Raw genomic sequence first — 20815 nt, 5'->3', positions numbered from 1 at the left:
TCATCTCCTGAAGTTACGGAAGGGTCTGCTGTAGGGCTGTAGGCATTTCTTCTCTGGGGGCTTGTTGTACATGTAGGCTGAGTGGCCCTGGTACTCCTCTCCATCTGGGTTCTCCATCATCTGAAGCTTGGCCTCAATCGCACGGATCGTCACACTCGTACTTTGTACGGGAGAGAGGGGAAGAGAGAGAGTGACTGAGAAGGAGAGAGTGACTGTGAGAAGGAGAGAGCGACTGTGAGAAGGAGAGAGCTATAGAGAGAGAGAGTTAGAGAGGGAGAGAGCTATAGAGAGAGGGAGAGAGCTATAGAGAGAGGGAGAGAGTGACTGAGAAGGAGAGAGTGACTATGAGGAGAGAGTTAGAGACAAGGAGAGAGTGACTGTGAGGAGAGAGTTAGAGAGAGGGAGAGAGTTAGAGGGAGAGAGTGACTGAAAAGGAGAGCGTTATAGAGAGAGGAGAGAGTGACTGTGAGAAGGAGAGAGTTATTTAGAGGGAGAGAGTGACTGTGAAGGAGAGCGTTATAGAGAGAGGAGATAGTGACTGTGAGGAGAGCGTTATTTAAAGAGGGAGAGAGTGACTGAGGAGAGAGTGACTATGAGGAGAGTGTTATAGAGAGAGGAGAGAGTGACTGTGAGGAGAGCGTTATTTAGAGAGGGAGAGAGTGACTGAGGAGAGAGTGACTATGAGGAGAGTGTTATAGAGAGAGGAGAGAGTGACTGTGAGAAGGAGAGCGTTACTGTGAGGAAAGAGTTACAGAGAGCGAGTAAGTGGGGAAGCAAACTAGAGAGTGTGGGGGGAGGAGGGGGAAAGGTAACCAGAGCGGAGCCCGTTTAGCTCACAGTCGCACCATGGACCAGGCAGGTAGCGTGTCACTGTTTGTGTCTGGTGCTGTTTTTGGTCAAATCCAAAGGCATTGTGGGGAAGCTGAACGGCACAGCAATAGAACTGTGTATTAATTCCTCTCAAAACCACCCCTCAACTTCACCCACATGACTGATGCAATGTGAGCCTGTGGAGAGAAGAACCACAACACACACTTCAGTACAGCACAAATGACCTATATCAGACTTACCAGGTTCAGTAATCAGTTAGGATCAAACTGTCATGATCACCATGTCCTGGTTTCAAAAAGCACAAGTTAGCTTTCTGATCCAGTATGGATGGATGGATGGATGGCTGGCTGGCTGGATGGATGGATGGATGGATGGATGGATGGCTGGATGGATGGATGGATGGCTGGATGGCTGGATGGCTGGCTGGATGGATGGATGGATGGATGGCTGGATGAATGGATGGATGGATGGCTGGATGAATGGATGGATGGATGGATGGCTGGATGAATGGATGGATGGATGGCTGGATGAATGGATGGATGGATGGATGGATGGATGGATGGCTGGATGAATGGATGGATGGATGGATGGCTGGATGAATGGATGGATGGCTTTATGGATGGCTGGATGGATGAATGAATACCTTTATTCCTCAACGTAACATAGAAATAAGTATTACATTGAAAGTAAACACACACCCATAATTGTTTCTCACGCCAGACTACCTAACACACTAGTCATAATAGACAATGGACAGACATTTATGACCATGACCCTCAAATACTCCCTTCCCTCTATTTGGCAAGGCTTTCTATTAGAATGTATCCTATATGTTCCGGATAGGCAAGGGCCACAGGTCTATTTTCTGCATGTGTGATCTGTCTCATATCTCTATCTTCAGATGATTTAGATTAGTGTCTCTTCCCTCCATTATCTGTAAGTACACAGGTTCAGAGGTCAGGCTCAGAGATGAGGCAATCAGCCTCTGAAGTGATGGAAAAATAAAATGATTCCACGGTTAAAGACAAGCTGAAGGGGATCTCCAGTACATGGCCTTGGTCAAGGTCACTTGACTTCACATGACAAAGAGAGATCATGACAATCACAAGGAACAACAATTGCATACAAATCAATAGACTATATCGTCGAATCAATAGACTATATCGTCGAATCGATAGACCATATCGTCGAATCGATAGACCATATCGTTGAATCAATATTGAATCAATAGACCATATCGTTGAATCAATATTGAATCAATAGACCATATCGTCGAATCAATATTGAATCAATAGACCATATCGTCGAATCGATAGACCATATCGTCGAATCGATAGACCATATCGTCGAATCGATAGACCATATCGTCGAATCGATAGACCATATCGTCGAATCGATAGACCATATCGTCGAATCGATAGACCATATCGTCGAATCGATAGACCATATCGTTGAATCAATAGACCATATCGTTGAATCAATATTGAATCAATAGACCATATCGTTGAATCAATAGACCATATCGTTGAATCAATATTGAATCGATAGACCATATCGTCGAATCGATAGACCATATCGTCGAATCAATAGACCATATCGTCGAATCAATAGACCATATCGTTGAATCAATAGACCATATCATTGAATCAATATTGAATCAATATTGAATCAATAGACCATATCGTTGAATCAATAGACCATATCGTTGAAGAACCATTACTTGATCATCATGTTAGAAAGGTTCTACTCAGAATGGCTCACTGAGTCAGACATGATATATGGATGGCATATGGATGGTATATGGATGGTATATGATGGCATATGGATGGCATATGGATGGCATATGGATGGCATATGGATGGCATATGGATGGCATATGGATGGCATATGGATGGCATATGGATGGCATATGGATGGCATATGGATGGCATATGGATGGCATATGGATGGCATATGGATGGTATATGGATGGTATATGGATGGCATATGGATGGCATATGGATGGTATATGGATGGTATATGGATGGCATATGGATGGCATATGGATGGCATATGGATGGCATATGGATTGTATATGGATTGTATATGATGGCATATACAGTTGAAGTCAGAAGTTTACATACACCTTAGCCAAACACATTTAAACTCAGTTTTTCACAATTCCTGACATTTAATCCTAGTAAAAATTCCCTGTTAGGTCAGTTAGGATCACCACTTTATTTTAAGAATGTGAAATGTCAGAATAATAGTTGAGAGAAATATTTATTTCAGCTTTCATTTCTTTCATCACATTCCCAGTGGGTCAGAAGTTTACATACACTCAATTAGTATTTGGTACCGTTGCCTTTAAATTGTTTAACTTGGGTCAAACGGATCAGGTAGCCTTCCACAAGCTTCCCACAATAAATTGGGTGAATTTTGGCCCATTCCTCCTGACAGAGCTGGTGTAACTGAGTCAGGATTGTAGGCCTCCTTGCGCGCACACGCTTTTTCAGTTCTGCCCACAAATGTTCTATAGGATTGAGGTCAGGGCTTTGTGATGGCCACTCCAATACCTTCACTTTGTTGTCCTTAAGCCATTTTGCCACAACTTTGGAAATATGCTTGGGGTCATTGTCCATTTGGAAGACCCATTTGTGACCAAGCTTTAATATCCTGACTGATGTCTTGAGATGTTGCTTCAATATATCCACATCATTTTCTATCCTCATGATGCCATCTATTTTGTAAAGTGCACCAGTCCCTCCTGCAGCAAAGCACCCCCACAACATGATGCTGCCACCCTCGTGCTTCACGGTTGGGATGGTGTTCTTCGGCTTGCAAGCCTCCCCCTTTTTCCTCCAAACATAACGATGGTCATTTGGCCAAACAGTTCTATTTTTGTTTCATCAGACCAGAGGACATTTCTCCAAAAAAGTGCGATCTTTGTCCCCATGTGCAGTTGAAAACTGTAGTCTGGCTTTTTTAATGGCGGTTTTTGGAGCAGTGGCTTCTTCCTTAATGAGCGGCCTTTCAGGTTATGTCGATATAGGACTCATTTTACTGTGGATATAGATACTTTTGTACCCGTTTCCTCCAGCATCTTCACAAGGTCCTTTGCTGTTGTTCTAGGATTGATTTGCACTTTTCACACCAAAGTACGTTCATCTCTAGCAGACAGAACGCGTCTCCTTCCTGAGCGGTATGACGGCTGCGTGGTGCCATGGTGTTTATACTTGTGTACTATTGTTTGTACAGATGAACGTGGTACCTTCAGGCGTTTGGAAATTGCTCCCCAGGATGAACCAGACTTGTGGAGGTTTTCTTTCGATTTTTCACATGATGTCAAGCAAAGAGGCACTGAGTTTGAAGGTCGGCCTTGAAATACGTCCACAGGTACACCTCCAATTGACTCAAATTATGTCAATTAGCCTATCAGAAGCTTCTAAAGCCTTGACATCATTTTCTGGAATTTTCCATGCTGTTTAAAGGCATAGTCAACTTAGTGTATGTAAACTTCTGACCCACTGGAATTGTGATACAGTGAATTATAAGTGAAATAATCTGTCTGTAAACAATTGTTGGAAAAATGACTTGTGTTACGCACAAAGTAGATGTCCTAATCGACTTGCCAAAACTATAGTTTGTTAACAAGAAATTTATGGAGTGGTTGAAAAACACGTTTTAATGACTCAAACCTAAGTGTATGTAAACTTCCGACTTCAACTGTAGATGGTATATGGATGGCATGTGGATGGCATGTGGATGGCATGTTGGCAGGTAGCCTAGTGGTTAGAGCGTTGGACTCGTAACCGAAAGCTTGCTAGATCGAATCTCCGAGCTGACAAGGTAAAAATCTGTCGTTCTGCCCCTGAACAAGGCAGTTAACCCACTGTTCCTAGGCCGTCATTGAAAATAAGAATTTGTTCTTAACTGACTTGCCTAGTTAAATAAAAGTTAAATTAGATAAAAAATAAATAAATATGGCAACATACTAGTTACTTTCCTATTTTTGATCAATGTTATGTGTGTGTGTGTGTGTGTCTGGACACAGACTTGTTGTTGTCCAAGGAGTGGGAGACGGGAGACAGGGTGTGCACAGAAGGGGTGTGATTTGGGACTATACAGGATTTCCTTAGTCCACACGGCAGCTGTCTATTGTTAGTGAAATACCAGGGTTGCTGGAGTCCAAGAGATCTCCCCTGGCCCGGCCTAGAGGTACTGACAGACCGGCTGGCTACACTACTGCCTTTGAGCTAACGTCCTACACTACTGCCTTTCAGCTAACGTCCTACACTACTGCCTTTCAGCTAACGTCCTACACTACTGCCTTTCAGCTAACGTCCTACACTACTGCCTTTCAGCTAACGTCCTACACTACTGCCTTTCAGCTAACGTCCTACACTACTGCCTTTCAGCTAACGTCCTACACTACTGCCTTTCAGCTAACGTCCTACACTACTGCCTTTCAGCTAACGTCCTACACTACTGCCTTTCAGCTAACGTCCTACACTACTGCCTTTCAGCTAACGTCCTACACTACTGCCTTTCAGCTAACGTCCTACACGTCTGCCTTTCAGCTAACGTCCTACACTACTGCCTTTCAGCTAACGTCCTACACGTCTGCCTTTCAGCTAACGTCCTACACGTCTGCCTTTCAGCTAACGTCCTACACTACTGCCTTTCAGCTAACGTCCTACACTACTGCCTTTCAGCTAACGTCCTACACTACTGCCTTTCAGCTAACGTCCTACACTACTGCCTTTCAGCTAACGTCCTACACTACTGCCTTTCAGTTAACGTCCTACACTACTGCCTTTCAGCTAACGTCCTACACTACTGCCTTTCAGCTAACGTCGTACACTACTGCCTTTCAGCTAACGTCCTACACTACTGCCTTTCAGCTAACGTCCTACACGTCTGCCTTTCAGCTAATGTCCTACATGCTGCTACCGTGCAGTACCCAACAACAGTCACACCACTGACCAGAACACAGGAAAACACAGTTGCATGCAGGACGCTAACATACAGGCTAACTCTGTACAACTTAATGACCTGTATTGGGCTAGCCTTGCACCCTAACAGAGGAAGCCATAATGAATCACTGGCCATGCTGTGTGTGTGTGTGTGTGTGTGTGGTGTGTGTGTGTGTGTGTGTGTGTGTGTGTGTGTGAAAGGCGAGAAGTTTCAGAGAGGGACCCTTACCTTTACCTGTGCGTGTGCCCAGCGCACCACCAGCTTCTTGGAGGGCCAGCTTCCCATTCAGACAATGGATCGCCCGCTCTGCTTCCTGGAGATTGGAAAAAGAGTACGTGTTTGATCCTCATGAAAATCATAATTTCCCCCATCAGAAACTAGGTCAGTATCATTACATTGTAGTCACTTAGCAGACACTCTTATCCAAGACCTCTTACACAAATCATTATACCATCATTCCTTTTCATAGAGTGATGACAACAGAGACATTAATGGCTGATGATGTGTGTCTGTGTGTATGAGGCTAATACACATAGAGCTCCTCTGAATAACACCCAGGGGACTTGCCTCCCATCACACTTCAGACTAGAGGTAGACCGATTTATCGGAATGGCCGATTAATTAGGGCCGATATGAAGTTTTCATAACAATCGGTAATCGCCATTTTTGGACACCGATCATGGCCGATTACATTGCACTCCATGAGGAGACTGCGTGGCAGGCTGACTACCTGTTATGCGAGTGCAGCAAGGAGCCAAGGTAAGGTGCTAGCTAGCATTAAACGTATCTTATAAAAAAACAATCAATCTTAACATAATCACTAGTTAACTACACATGGTTGATGATATTACTAGTTTATCTAGCTTGTCCTGCGTTGCATATAATCGATGCGGTGCCTGTTAATTTCTCATCGAATCACAGCCTACTTCGACAAACAGGTGATGATTTAACAAGCGCATTCGCGAAAAAAAGCACTGTCGTTGCACCAATGTGTACCTAACCATAAACATCAACGCCTTTCTTAAAATCAATACACAAGTATATATTTTTAAACCCGCATATTTAGTTAATATTGCCTGCTAACATGAATTTCTTTTAACTAGGGAAATTGTGTCACTTCTCTTGCGTTCTGTGCAACAGAGTCAGGGTATATGCAGCAGTTTGGGCCGCCTGGCTCGTTGCGAACTGTGTGAAGACCATTTCTTCCTAACAAAGATAGACAACTTCGCCAAACGGGGGATGATTTAACAAAAGCGCATTTGTGAAAAAAGCACCATCGTTGCACGAATGTACCTGACCATAAACATCAATGCCTTTCATAAAATCAATACACAGAAGTATATCTTTTTAAACCTACATATTTAGCTAAAAGAAATCCAGGTTAGCAGGCAATATTAAACTAGGGAAATTGTGTCACTTCTCTTACGTTCATTGAACGCAGAGTCAGGGTATATGCAACAGTTTGGGCCGCCTGGCTCGTTGCGAACTAATTTGCCTGAATTTTACGCAATTATGACATAACATTGAAGGTTGTGCAATGTAACAGGAATATTTAGACTTAGGGATGCCACCCGTTGGATAAAATACGGAACGGCTCCGTATTTCACTGAAAGAATAAACGTTTTGTTTTCGAAATGATAGTTTCCGGATTCGACCATATTAATGACCTAAGGCTCGTATTTCTGTGTGTTATTATGTTATAATTAAGTCTATGATTTGATAGAGCAGTCTGACTGAGCAGTGGTAGGCAGCAGCAGGCTTGTAAGCATTCATTCAAACAGCACTTTCCTGCGTTTGCCAGCAGCTCTTCGCAATGCTTCAAGCATTGTGCTGTTTATGACTTCAAGCCTATCAACTCCCGAGATTAGGCTTGCAATACTAAAGTGCCTATTAGAACATCCAATAGTCAAAGGTATATGAAATACAAATGGTATAGAGAGAAATAGTGCTATAATTCCTATAATAACTACAACCTAAAACTTCTTACCTGGGAATATTGAAGACTCATGTTAAAAGGAACCACCAGCTTTCATATGTTCTCATGTTCTGAGCAAGGAACTTAAACGTTAGCTTTTTTACATGGCGCATATTGCACTTTTACTTTCTTCTCCAACACTGTGTTTTTGCATTATTTAAACCAAATTGAACATGTTTCATTATTTATTTGAGACTAAATTGATTTTATTGATGTATTATATTAAGTTAAAATAAAAGTGTTCATTGTTCATTCAGTATTGTTGTAATTGTCATTATTACAAATATATATATATATACACAAATACGGCGATTAATCAGTATCGGCTTTTTTCGGTCCTCCAATAAATCGGCTTCGGCGTTGAAAAATCATCATCGGTCGACCTCTACTTCAGACAGAAATAGAGAACAAGAGATCTCCATGTTACCGTTGGTGGAGCCCTATTAAGTTTGAAACAATATTTTCACGGGAGAGATGGGAAATTATTGGTTTGGTGTTGTACCTCTTTGGTGTGGAAGTTAACGAAGCAGTATCCTCGGGGCTGGCCCTCCATTGGTCCAGACTTGTGGAACAGGAAGTCAAACTGTTTCACCTTCCCAACCTCTCTCCACCTCTACCTGTAGTGGGAGGGAGGGAGGGAGGGAGGGAGGGAGGGAGGGAGGGAGGGAGGGAGGGAGGGAGGGAGGGAGGGAGGGAGAAAAACACAAACAATACTGAGGTTAGAGCATTGTGCCAGTAACCAAACGGTTGCTGGTTCGAATCCCCGAGGTGAATTGGTGAAAAATCTGTCGATGGGCCCTTGAGCAAGGAACTTAACCCTAATTGCTCCTGTAAGTCACTCTGGATAAGTGCATCTGCTAAATTACTAAAATTTCCCCCAAAAAATCATGTCTCTTGGTTTTGATTTGCTGTTTCAAAGTACTTAGATAAAGTAAGTCACTTTAAAGTAACATTTTGTAATCTCCAAACACATTAATGAATGTCATTCTCAATACAGGCAGAAGGCCTATATGCCTTTATGAATGTCTACTATCAACTAAGAACATGACAACATAATTGGTTAACGTTCCTTTGTCACAGACAGTGCATCCTATTCTTAACATATACATCATTCATCCATGTAACATAACTACAGTATATTAGGCATCCCGGTCAGCTGAGCCTGATTAGAATGACAGGTCTCTTAACACCTTTTTAGGCACAGTAAATCTTATATCCACACAATGCAGAGGATACGGCAGCAGGACAATGAAAAACTAAAACAAAGGAAGCCTGAATTCCCAACAGACTCTAATTCAAGAAAAACATCCACTTCTGCGTGCAGCAGGCTAGCTGCCGTGCTGCTGTAACCTATAGAATTCGTGGGAAATGTAACATGTCCACCTTCCATTCAGAAGGTTATTAGCAGTGGGATTCATTCTCACTAACATCCAGGAACCATTAATAATATGAATGGTTAGTGCTATCCGGGATCCTTCGGACATCCCTAACCTTAACCCCTACCCTTACCATAACACTTACACTTACCCTAACCCCTACCCTTACTATAACCCTAACCTTAACCCTAACCTTAACCCCTACCCTTACCCTAACCCTTACCATAACACTTACCATAACCCCGACCCTAACCATAACCCTAACCTTAACCCTAACCCCTACCCTTATAACCCTAACCCTAACCCCTACCCTTACCATAACACTTACCCTAACCCCTACCCTTACTATAACCCTAACCTTAACCCTAACCTTAACCCCTACCCTTACCATAACCCTAACCCCTACCCTAACCCCTACCCTTACCATAACCCTAACCCCTACCCTTACCATAACCCTAACCCCTACCCTTACCATAACCCTAACCCCTACCCTTACCTTAACCCCTACCATAACCCTAACCTTAACCCCTACCCTTACCATAACACTTACCCTAACCCCTACCATAACACTTACCCTAACCCCTACCCTTACCATAACCCTAACCCTGACCCTTACCATAACCCAAACCATAACCCCGACCCTTACCATAACCCTCAGCAAAACCCCTACCCTTACCATAACCTTAACCCTAACCCTTACCATAACCCTCAGCAAAACCCCTACCATAAACCTTATCTTAAACATTTAACATTTCAACTTCAATGTGGTAACGTCAGAGTTGGTACATCCCAAGGATCCCAGATAGCAAGTATAATATGAATTGTTTGACCATCTGACTGTGAGAAGGTCTAGACTATAGCCTCATTGTAAACACGTTAGGCTAGGAGGAGTCCTCTACAGTGGTACATGCTGTACTAGACCAGCCCAGCCTTGTACGACACAATAGACTCAATTGGATTCATTAGTCATTAACATGGCTAACAGTTGTACCAGTGATACAGAGGGCCTCCAGACACAAGAGTCTCAACACTGTAAGAAGATTACGGCCTACATACATTCTACACAGCCTACACACTGTGACGTTTAAAGGGATAATCCATACCCCAGAAATAAAATCATGAAACTGTCAATTTGGTGAAAGCCTATGTTGTATCAGTGGATGAAATAAAACATAGTGCTGCACTTGCTCTGGGCAAGAGACCAACTGCAAGTTGAACTGGCTCTGGGCAAGAGACCAACTGCAAGTTGAACTGGCTCTGGGCAAGAGACCAACTGCAAGTTGAACTGGGTGGGATAGACTACTAAATTGATAGTAAAGTTTGTTTATGGCAATTTTACCGCTAGCTAGCAACTTCACATGCTGACATTGGTATTATTGTATGTAGCTACGTTTGCTAGCTAGCGAGCTAGCGAGCCCAGAGAGAGAGCATTGCATTGTGGGTTTTGTCAACTTGAGCCCCAACAGATTTCCATAACGATTTTTTCTACCAACCTTGATATAACAAAATGTAATATTTGTAAAAAAATATTTTCACATATTAGTGTTATTTTACATTGTTTAACATTGTTAATCATAGGAAGTAGTGGTTTACGGGGTGGATTATCCCTTTAAGTAGAAGTGATTATGAGAGTTCTCTCAAACATCCCTACAGTAGCCTAGAACAGAGAGAGAAGTTAAGAAAACAGTAAAGGATATACTGTATGTGTTGTCCGAGCTGTAATGTAGATGGGGGAGGAGAAGTCTGAACAAGACGCAGCCAATTTCATATGTCCATGTCGACTGTCTGTATTAGTGGGCAGCCAAGCATGCAGTGTGTGCATAGGAGAGTGTATTCTCTCTGTTGTCCAAGCCAAATATCACTGTCCATGCACGTCATGAGTCTATGCTGCACGCTACTCATTCACGGGGGTCATTATAAGAACATCTCCAGCGTAGACTGGGCATGACCAGATCAGGAATAGAAAGGTTACCTTGTCATACAGTCATAATATAACCTTTATATTCATTATCTCTTATGGAATCCTCATTCTAAAACGGGTAGTCGTTGTGTCATAGTCGTTTGTGATGCACGGGTTGACTCACAACCAGCACTCGAGGTTATATCAGCTGGGCGGGCGGGTTTAAGGTCAGGAAATATTGTGTGGATTGAATAAAAACAACAATGCCTTAAAAAAATCCATTAATCTATGATTAATCTATCATTCATCTATCATTCATCTACCATTCATCTATCATTCATCTATCATTCATCTATCATCCATCTATCATTCATCTATCATTCATCTATCATTCATCTATGATTAATCCACCATTAATCTATGATTAATCCACCATTAATCTATGATTAATCTATGATTAATCCACCATTAATCTATGATTAATCCACCATTAATCTATGATTAATCTATGATTAATCCACCATTCATCTATCATTCTTGTGAATGCTATGCTACAAGACTGTTTTGCTAGACCAACTGGCAAGTGGTGTTTTCAGTGTCATTTTCAACCTCTCCCTGACCGAGTCTATAATACCTACATGTTTCAAGCAGACCACCATAGTCCCTGTGCCGAAGAAAGAGAAGGTAACCTGCCAAAATAACTACCGCTCCGGACCACTCACGTCGGTAGCCATGAAGAGCTTTGAAAGGCTGGTCATGGCTCACATCAACACCATCATCCCGGAAACCCTAGACCCACTCCAATTTACATACCGCCCTAACAGATCCACAGATTATGCAACCTCTATTGCACTCCACACTGCCCTTTCCCACCTGGACAAAAGGAACACCTATGTGAGAATGCTGTTCACTGACTACAGCTCAGTGTTCAACACCATGGTGTCCTCAAAGCTCATCACTAAGCTAAGGATCCTGGGACTAAACACCTCCCTCTGCAACTGGATCTTGGACTTCCTGACGGGCCGTCCCCAGGTGGTAAGGGTAGGTAACAACACATCTGCCACACTGATCCTCAACACGGGGGCCCCTCAGGGGTGAGTGCTCAGTCCCCTCCTATACTCTCTGTTGACACACGACTGCGTGGCCAAGCATGACTCCAACATCATCATAAAGTTTGCTGACAACACAACAGTGGTATGCCTGATCACCGACAACGATGAGACAGCCTATAGGGAGGACAGAAACCTGCCAGTGTGGTGCCAGGACAACAACCTCTCCCTCAACGTGAGCAAGACAAAGGAGCTGATCGTTGACTACAGGAAAAGGAGGGCCGAACACATCTCCATTCACATCAGCGGGGCTGTAGTGGAGCGGCTTGAGATTTTCAAGTTCCTTGTTGTCCAAATCGCCAACAAACTATCATGGTCCAAACTCACCAAGACAGTCATTAAGAGGACACGACAACACCACACCCTTTCCCCCTCAGGAGACTTAAAATATTTGGCATTTTTATTTATTTCACCTTTATTTAACCAGGTAGGAAAGTTGAGAACAAGTTCTCATTTACAATTGCGACCTGGCCAAGATAAAGCAAAGCAGTTCGACAACATACAAAAACACAGAGTTACACATGGAGTAAAACAACATACAATCAATGATACAGTAGAAAAAAATAAGACTATATACAATGTGAGCAAATGATGTGGGTCCCCAGGCATGGGTCACCAGATCCTCAAAAAGTTCTACAGCTGCACCATCGAGAGCATCCTGACTGGTTGCATCACCGCCTGGTATGGCGGCATCCGACCATAGGGCGCTACAGAGGGTAGTGCGTACAGCCCAGTACATCACTGGGGCCAAGCTTCATGCCATCCAGGACCTATATACAAGGCGGTGTCAGAGGAAGGCCCAAACAATTGTCAATGACTCCAGTCACCCTAGTCATAGACTGTTCTCTCTGCTACCGCACGGCAAGTGGTACCAGAATGCCAAGTCTAGGTCCAAAAGGCTCCATATCAGCTTCTACCACCAAGCCATAAGACTGCTGAACAATTAATCAAATGGCCACCAGACTATTACATTGACCCCCCTTGTTTTAGACTGCTGCTACTTGCTGTTTATTATCTATGCATAGTCACTTTACCCCTACCTACACGTACAAACTACCTCGACTAACCTGTACCCAGCACATTGACTCGGTACCGGTACCACTATATATAGCCTTGATATTTTGTGCTACTTTTTACTTTATTTAGTAAATATTTTCTTAACTCTATTTCTTGGACTGCATTGTTGGTTAAGGGTTTGTAAGTAAAGAGAAGGGAGGGCCAGAAAATACATTTGGGAAAGAGTTGGTGAAGCGGTAAAAGAGGATGATAACAGTTTTATGGATTGTGAGGCGCTATACAAATTCAACAGTCACAAGATCGCACTTCAAATAGGCCAATGACACGTCAAGGGAACTGTAGCCTACTGTTCAGATGGGTAAAATGGAAACTGAAATCTGGACACTGACTGTAGGTCTATAACCTCTCACATAGCCTTAATGTTAACTCCTGCAGAATTAAACATTTATTGCAGTAAGATTATACACCAAATGTAGGTTAAATTATTACTGGGGAACAGGAGTGGAGAAATATGATTTATTTCAGTATCTTGAGAGAACGTGAATGGTCAGTTAGATACCGTCTGTAGAGGTGCTATATTTATCAGCATCATAAAAGCTGATAGTATTTCAACCACATTAAATATGCATCCAAGCAGAACTGAAATCTTATCAGAAACATGTTGGGTCGTTTACACAGCTTTCTATTTCCGTACAACCGGTCAAACTGATGTCATTTTCATGTTTTGCACTGAATATTTTTGTACTTTTTTATTTTAAGTCTTTTCTCCGAGAAAGAAGCAGAGACGACAGGGAAAACTTTACCAATGTCAACTAGATTGAAACATTCATTCTATCATTTATGACATTATTCTGGTGAGAAAAGGTTTATTTAGTCTTCTAGGTCAACATATAATGACAGAAGAGACGCTGCATCTACAGTATCTAATTATACATAAGTTTACTAACAAATAGTCTACCAAAATGTCGGAAATTATAAGCAGAAACATATTTAAAACCAGGCAAAAAGAATCCTGCGCCCCCCCTCAAATCGTCCTGCCTTCTCTTAACTAACCTATGTTCTATATTAGTAGGTTATATCACATATATACGTCCTGCCTTCTCTTAACTAACCTATGTTCTATATTAGTAGGTTATATCACATATATACGTCCTGCCTTCTCTTAACTAACCTATGTTCTATATTAGTAGGTTATATCACATATATACGTCCTGCCTTCTCTTAACTAACCTATGTTCTATATTAGTAGGTTATATCACATATATACGTCCTGCCTTCTCTTAACTAACCTATGTTCTATATTAGTAGGTTATATCACATATATACGTCCTGCCTTCTCTTAACTAACCTATGTTCTATATTAGTAGGTTATATCACATATATACGTCCTGCCTTCTCTTAACTAACCTATGTTCTATATTAGTAGGTTATATCACATATATACGTCCTGCCTTCTCTTAACTAACCTATGTTCTATATTAGTAGGTTATATCACATATATACGTCCTGCCTTCTCTTAACTAACCTATGTTCTATATTAGTAGGTTATATCACATATATACGTCCTGCCTTCTCTTAACTAACCTAAGTTCTATATTAGTAGGTTATATCACATATATACGGGCGAGGGCAGATGGGTGTGGTTGTACAAACAGCACCACTAATAGTCATCACAGGTATGTTGGAAGCAAGACATAAAGCCACAAGTAGCCTAACTGCCAAAATAAAGGAAACACTAACAAGTGTCTTAATAGTGTGTTGGGACACAATGAGCCATTGGCATAGATTCTACAGGTTTGATGAGCAGAAAAACTATGAAAACCAGAAGCCATGGCCGTCACAGTCACCACATCTCACACCAACTGAACTCTTATGGGAGATTCTGGAGCAGCACCTGAGACAGAGTTTTCCACCACCATCAACAAAACACCAAATGATGGAATTTATTTTGGAAGAATGGTGTCGCATCCCTACAATAGAGTTCCAGACTCCATTCAGTTACCACTTGTGCCCTGTGGATGGGGCATTGTCATCCTATGTGGGCATAGCCATGGTAGCCAAAACAATGGCCTGCCCAGCATTTTAATACACGGCCCTAATGATTTGTTAATTGACTCCACACCTGTGTGGAAGCACCTGCTTTCAATATACTTTGTATCCCTCATTTACTCAAGTGTTTCCATTATTTTGGAAGTTCCCTGTACATTGGCAGAAGTTGAATTCCGCACAGTGCAATAGAGCCTCAGGTCAGGCATTAGCCTAGGTCAAACCTTAGCCTAGGTCTAACATTAGCCTAGGTCTAACATTAGCCTAGGTCTAACATTAGCCTAGGTCTAACATTAGGTATTTATTGATCTCAAGCTTAGACCCAAAGTCTGATATGTCACAACATGTTCCCTTTTGAAGACTAATCACTTAGTTTCTTTGATAGCCACAGATACAGATATATATATATATATATATATATAAAAAAGCCTTAATCCCCCCGGAGAGACAGCCTGGGAATTGTGTTGTGTACAACAGAGAAGCTTGGGCCAAAGTTACTTTTATAGTTTTGTCCAGCACTGTTATATTTAATTCTAGAAAGGTATGTAGCCTAGGAGGGGGAGTACAGGGGGTCCTGGGTTGCATCCCAAATGGTTCCCTATATAGTGCACTACCTTTGTCCAGGGACCACTCTGGTCAAAAGTAGTGCACTATATAAGGTATAGGATGCCATTTGGGCCACAGCCCTGGATGTATTAATGTCTTCCCTTAGCCTCCCTGGAGATTTCTCTCCAAGGAGAATTTCTCACTTTCCCAGACTCCACCCTCTGCAGGCTGGAATGGTGGGTCTTCCTGCGACCTGCTGCTGGCACAGATTGAGGAATTGATAGTGGACTGATACACCGGGAAGGACCACGGGAGGGGACGGACCACTTCTGGCCTTTAACAAGACCACAATGCACTTCTCCTGGGGGCTATAAAGCGTGCCGGCCGGCGGGAGGAGGTGGTGGTAGGGGGAGGTGGAGGGGAGTATAGGTCCGCTGAGGGGAAGAGTGATTTCCTTGCTTGAGGGTGCTCTTCTGTGAAAGCATGAAGCTGAGCCAAGCAAGACATCTGTTAAATGTCTAAAGAACAACAAAGGGCCCAGCACTTGCAGATCCTCCACTCTAAGGCCATCTATTTGAGGACTGAGGAGTGAGTCATTAAGGCAGGATCTGAATACTCACTCTCAAACTGGGCACCAGAAAGAAACAGGGGGAAAAGCAAGACAAGGATAGGACGAAACATCCGTTACACTGGTCCAATGTCTGACATGACCCAGAGGCCATGCTTCATGGTTATCTCATGTGGACATGAGGTAAAAGAGGCAGTCTTTCCAAGCACGTCTTTCCTGGTAAAGGGTAAGTTAAAGAGGGCAGTGATGTCTCACTGCCAGGTCCTTCCTTCTTTTCCACTTCCACCTCCACCGTGTGGGCATGGCCCTGTGTCCGGTCTGTAGCCCCCCCCAGTCTAGTACCACAAACAACCTGCAGCTCAGACAGCACATGCTGAATCCATCACTGGCCGTGAATGGGCCCCAATAGAGCATGGACTGACAGGTCAACATGTCAGCGCATAATCAAGACTGCAGCAGCAGCCACTCTCATTGTGTGAATGGAGTGGGTGGAGCCGTGTGTGTGTCTGAGGGAAACCTGCCTGGGCATGTGGCTCGAGCAGGCGGCTCGGGGTGTTGATGTTGTTGAATGGTCTCTTCATTGTTTCTGTCACCTGTTGACTGACACCATCTGTAAAGACACACTGCTGAAGCTAAGGCAGCTGGTGGCTGGAGACCAGTGCACAACATGTTTCATATGCTATCAGATCTGCTGCTCAACAGCTCAGCTTCCTCTCCAAAAACAAATGACCTTTTTCACAACCCAAAACTATCTTTTGGTATTTGTTTCATTAGTCCATTGTTGACATAGTCCCAAAATGTTTTGCTTGTCAGCAATCAAGTTTTCAACATATGTAACTTTCAAAATAGAGAAATCATCCCTGTATGATGTATTTTGCCTCATATGATGTATTTTGCATCATACAGGGATGATTTTGGAAGGTTACATATTTTGAAAACGTGATTGTTGACAAGCAAAACATTTTGGGACTATGTCAACAATGGACTAATGAAAAAAATAACAAAATATAGTTTTGGGTGTAATTGTCCTTTAAGTTGATAAATGTAGAAGCACAAAGAGATTTAGGAGCAGGTAACAAGCCGTTTTCTTTATAGTAATGGTGAAACATGACGGTCATGAATCTGCACTCAGTGTATTCTCCATGGCACTCAGTGTATTCTCCATGGCACTCAGTGTATTCTCCATGGCACTCAGTGTATTCTCCATGGCACTCAGTGTATTCTCCATGGCACTCAGTGTATTCTCCATGGCACTCAGTGTATTCTCCATGGCACTCAGTGTATTCTCCATGGCACTCAGTGTATTCTCCATGGCACTCAGTGTATTCTCCATGGCACTCAGGGGCTGCAGTACAGTGAAGTAATCATTGCAACCATTATCATCTGGGTGATGTTTTTCTAGCCGCACTGGTGCTCCTAAATTATAATTCTAGGTCGCAGAGCAAAATATTTAGACGCATATGCGAGTAAAATGGTCACACTGTAGTGCCCTGTACGCTATTGTGATGCACCTCCCTGAGATAGCGGGAGGTAGCACACGCGGATGAAATGCAGCCCATGTCATTCAAAGGTGTGGACAGAACGCAGACTGCGACCTGGGAATGATACTAGTAAAACTGAGATGATCTCCCAACTTCAGCTGAGCTTTTCCACCACTCTTAGTTTCTCCAAAAAGAATGAGAAAAGGAGAAAATGAGCAATCTCTCAGCGTTGTGTCCCGAGACTCGATCATTTCAGAGATCTGGAGGGCTTGGGAACATGACTGGTGATGGTGCTGAGGGTCTGACATCATTAAGACCTGGATTCATTCAGATGGAAAATAACAAGAGAAAATAAAAAATTGCATAGAGAAACAGAGAGAGAAACAGAGAGGTAGAGAGAGAAACAGAGAGGTAGAGAGAGAAACAGAGAAAGAGAGAGGTAGAGAGAAACAGAGAGGTAGAGAGAGAAACAGAGAGGTAGAGAGAGAAACAGAGAGGTAGAGAGAGAAACAGAGAGAAACAGAGAGGTAGAGAGAGAAACAGAGAGGTAGAGAGAGAAACAGAGAGGTAGAGAGAGAAACAGAGAGGTAGAGAGAGAAACAGAGAAAGAGAGAGGTAGAGAGAAACAGAAAGAAAGAGAGAGGTAGAGAGAGAAACAGAGAGAAAGAGAGAGGTAGGGAGATAGAGAGAGGTAGAGAGAAAGAGAGAGGTAGAGAGAGAAACAGAGAGAAAGAGAGAGGTAGGGAGATAGAGAGAGGTAGAGAGAAAGAGAGAGGTAGAGAGAGAAACAGAGAGAGAAACAGAGAGAGAAACAGAAGAGAACATAGCTTAGCAGAAGTTGTAGGAACCATGTGGTGGTTTTAAAAGAGTTAACATTTCCTGCCAGGTTTCTGAGTGCTACTGTAGCTCCAGAAGCCCTGGGGGAATCTTCCAGTTTGGACTTTCCTTAGAGAAATGAGTGATCAATGGCTCTGAGTCTTTGTCCCAAATGGCACCCTATATTTAACCTGGGCCCACCACAGATCTGGGAGGCAGACTAAGCCCCTACCCATCTCCTTATCACCACCACAATCAATCTCTGACAGAGAATATACAGAAAAATAAGAAATTACAGCACAGCTTTTTACCTCACATCTCAATTACCCACTTATTTGGGCTCCCGGCTCGAGATTAACACACACACACACACACACACACACACACACACACACACACACACACACACACACACACACACACACACACACACACACACACACGCTAATTTTCTGAGGGAGAGCCCTGAAGTGGGTCTTGCTACAACAAACACTGGGAGCATGTGAGCTAATGAATCTTACCAATCACCAGCCTGTGGGAATATTCTGTTGTTTTTCTTCTACCAGGCAGCGTGCATCCCAAATGGTACCCTATTCCCAATCCAGTGCACTACTTTTGTCTAGCGCCCTATGGGAATAGGTAGCCATTGGGGAGGTACAACAGGTTATTTAAAGAAAAACAGAAGGTAGTTTGGAAGGAAACGCCTGTCTAGACACCAGCCCAAGCAAGCTGTACATTTTCCAGGAGCCCACCAGCCAATCCCACCTTGTGCTGCCCCTCCACACACCTCCTCTACCCTGCGCCTGAACAAAAGAGAGCAGCCAGCGAGCTACAGGTTGACAGAGTAAACAGGCCAGATGAGTGAGAAATGATGGCAGCCCCTCAGCAGAACAGGTCGCCATGCCCGAGTGCCTCTCTTTCACACGCCCAACGTCATCTGCTCATTCTCCAGCCCTCACAGACACATAGCTAATCAATCATACAGGCTAGTCACAGCGGCCACTCCGCTGGGCTGGGAAGAGTAAGAAGCAAGACGTGCTCCGTCTCAATCAATCTTTTCTTGATTCTTCGCATCCTCTCTCCTCACCTTTTCAAAAACGCATTGTAGAAGGATGTGAGGAGATAGAATGCAAGGACAATGATGTAAATGACAATTAGAAAGACTAATTGAGAGTGAGCCCAGGATTCATGGGCCACAGGGATTCACTCACTCTGTGATTTTGGGATCGATGTTACCGATCCACAGGCGATGGCCCTCGTGTGACGAACTTTCTGAAATGAGAGGCATTTTCCACTGCTGACGGTGCTTTCGTGGGTTTCTTGCGTTCTGAAATAATGGTGACATCCTCATTGTCTTTAGTCTCCACTGCACAAGGGGTAGTTTTCTTGCATTCTGAAACTATGGAGACATCCTTGTCCTTCACTGCTGATGGTGTGAATTCCTTGCATTCTGAAATGGTTGAGGGACTCTCCACGGTCTCTACTGCAGAGAGAACAGGTTTCTCGCTTTCTGAAACAATGGACGCACTCTCCACTTCAGGCAGTGTGATGTCTTTGTTTTCTGTACCAATGCGGGAACTCTCCACTGCAGACTCCATGGGTCTCCTAAGAGATGGAGCACACATTTTAGTAATACTCACAAAGCCGTTGGCAAAATAATGTGACCCAAAACAAGAATAAATACTGATAAATCCCTATGAAAATAAAAACAGCTATCAAGTAGCCTAACCACAAGTTATCAATTTTTGCAATCATAACCTACTTGTCACTGCATTGTTTGGCCAGAAACATTCGCTAGCTAGCTAGTTGACGTTAGCAATTCAGCTAACTATTATTAGCAAGGGATCGAACTAGATGACTAACGATAAACTATAAAAAACAGTTGTTAGTATGATGTTTATGCTCGCTTTACAATATGGATTTGCCATGAGCCTTTGCCATAGAGCTAAAGTGTTTGTATCAAACGTTTAACTTACCCTGTTCGGTAGAAACTTTCGCCTGACAGCGAACAGTTCAACTACTCCACGTCTGGTGATTACTGTACATATAGTACGCCAATAGACATCTATCATTTCGTTAAAATACTTTGGTACACAGTACACCGGGAAGCTAGCTGCTAGCTGCTAGCCGCGAGATTGCAAAACAAAGGCGCTATTCAATGACGTTATGCACAACCTCACCCCATTGAGAGCAC

At 43.1% G+C, this 20815-nt stretch overlaps 1 pseudogene across 1 annotated transcript; it reads right to left on the bottom strand.

The window, feature by feature from the left end:
• On the bottom strand, window positions 1-20780 carry LOC106568415 (putative RNA-binding protein 18; annotated as a pseudogene). Its single transcript, XR_014379952.1, has 7 exons — window positions 20598-20780; window positions 19833-20226; window positions 13278-13303; window positions 8265-8365; window positions 6016-6100; window positions 988-1007; window positions 1-160 (listed from the first exon to the last, which is right to left on the bottom strand). The product of XR_014379952.1 is annotated as a putative RNA-binding protein 18 (transcript).
• Between the last annotated feature and the right edge of the window lie 35 nt (window positions 20781-20815).

The sequence above is a fragment of the Salmo salar genome, chromosome 13 (assembly GCF_965601325.2).
Source record: "Salmo salar chromosome 13, fSalSal1, whole genome shotgun sequence".
Classification (NCBI taxonomy): domain Eukaryota; kingdom Metazoa; phylum Chordata; class Actinopteri; order Salmoniformes; family Salmonidae; genus Salmo; species Salmo salar.
The sequence above is the reverse complement of the archived record's forward strand: the minus strand, read 5'-3'. Positions and strand labels throughout refer to the sequence as shown.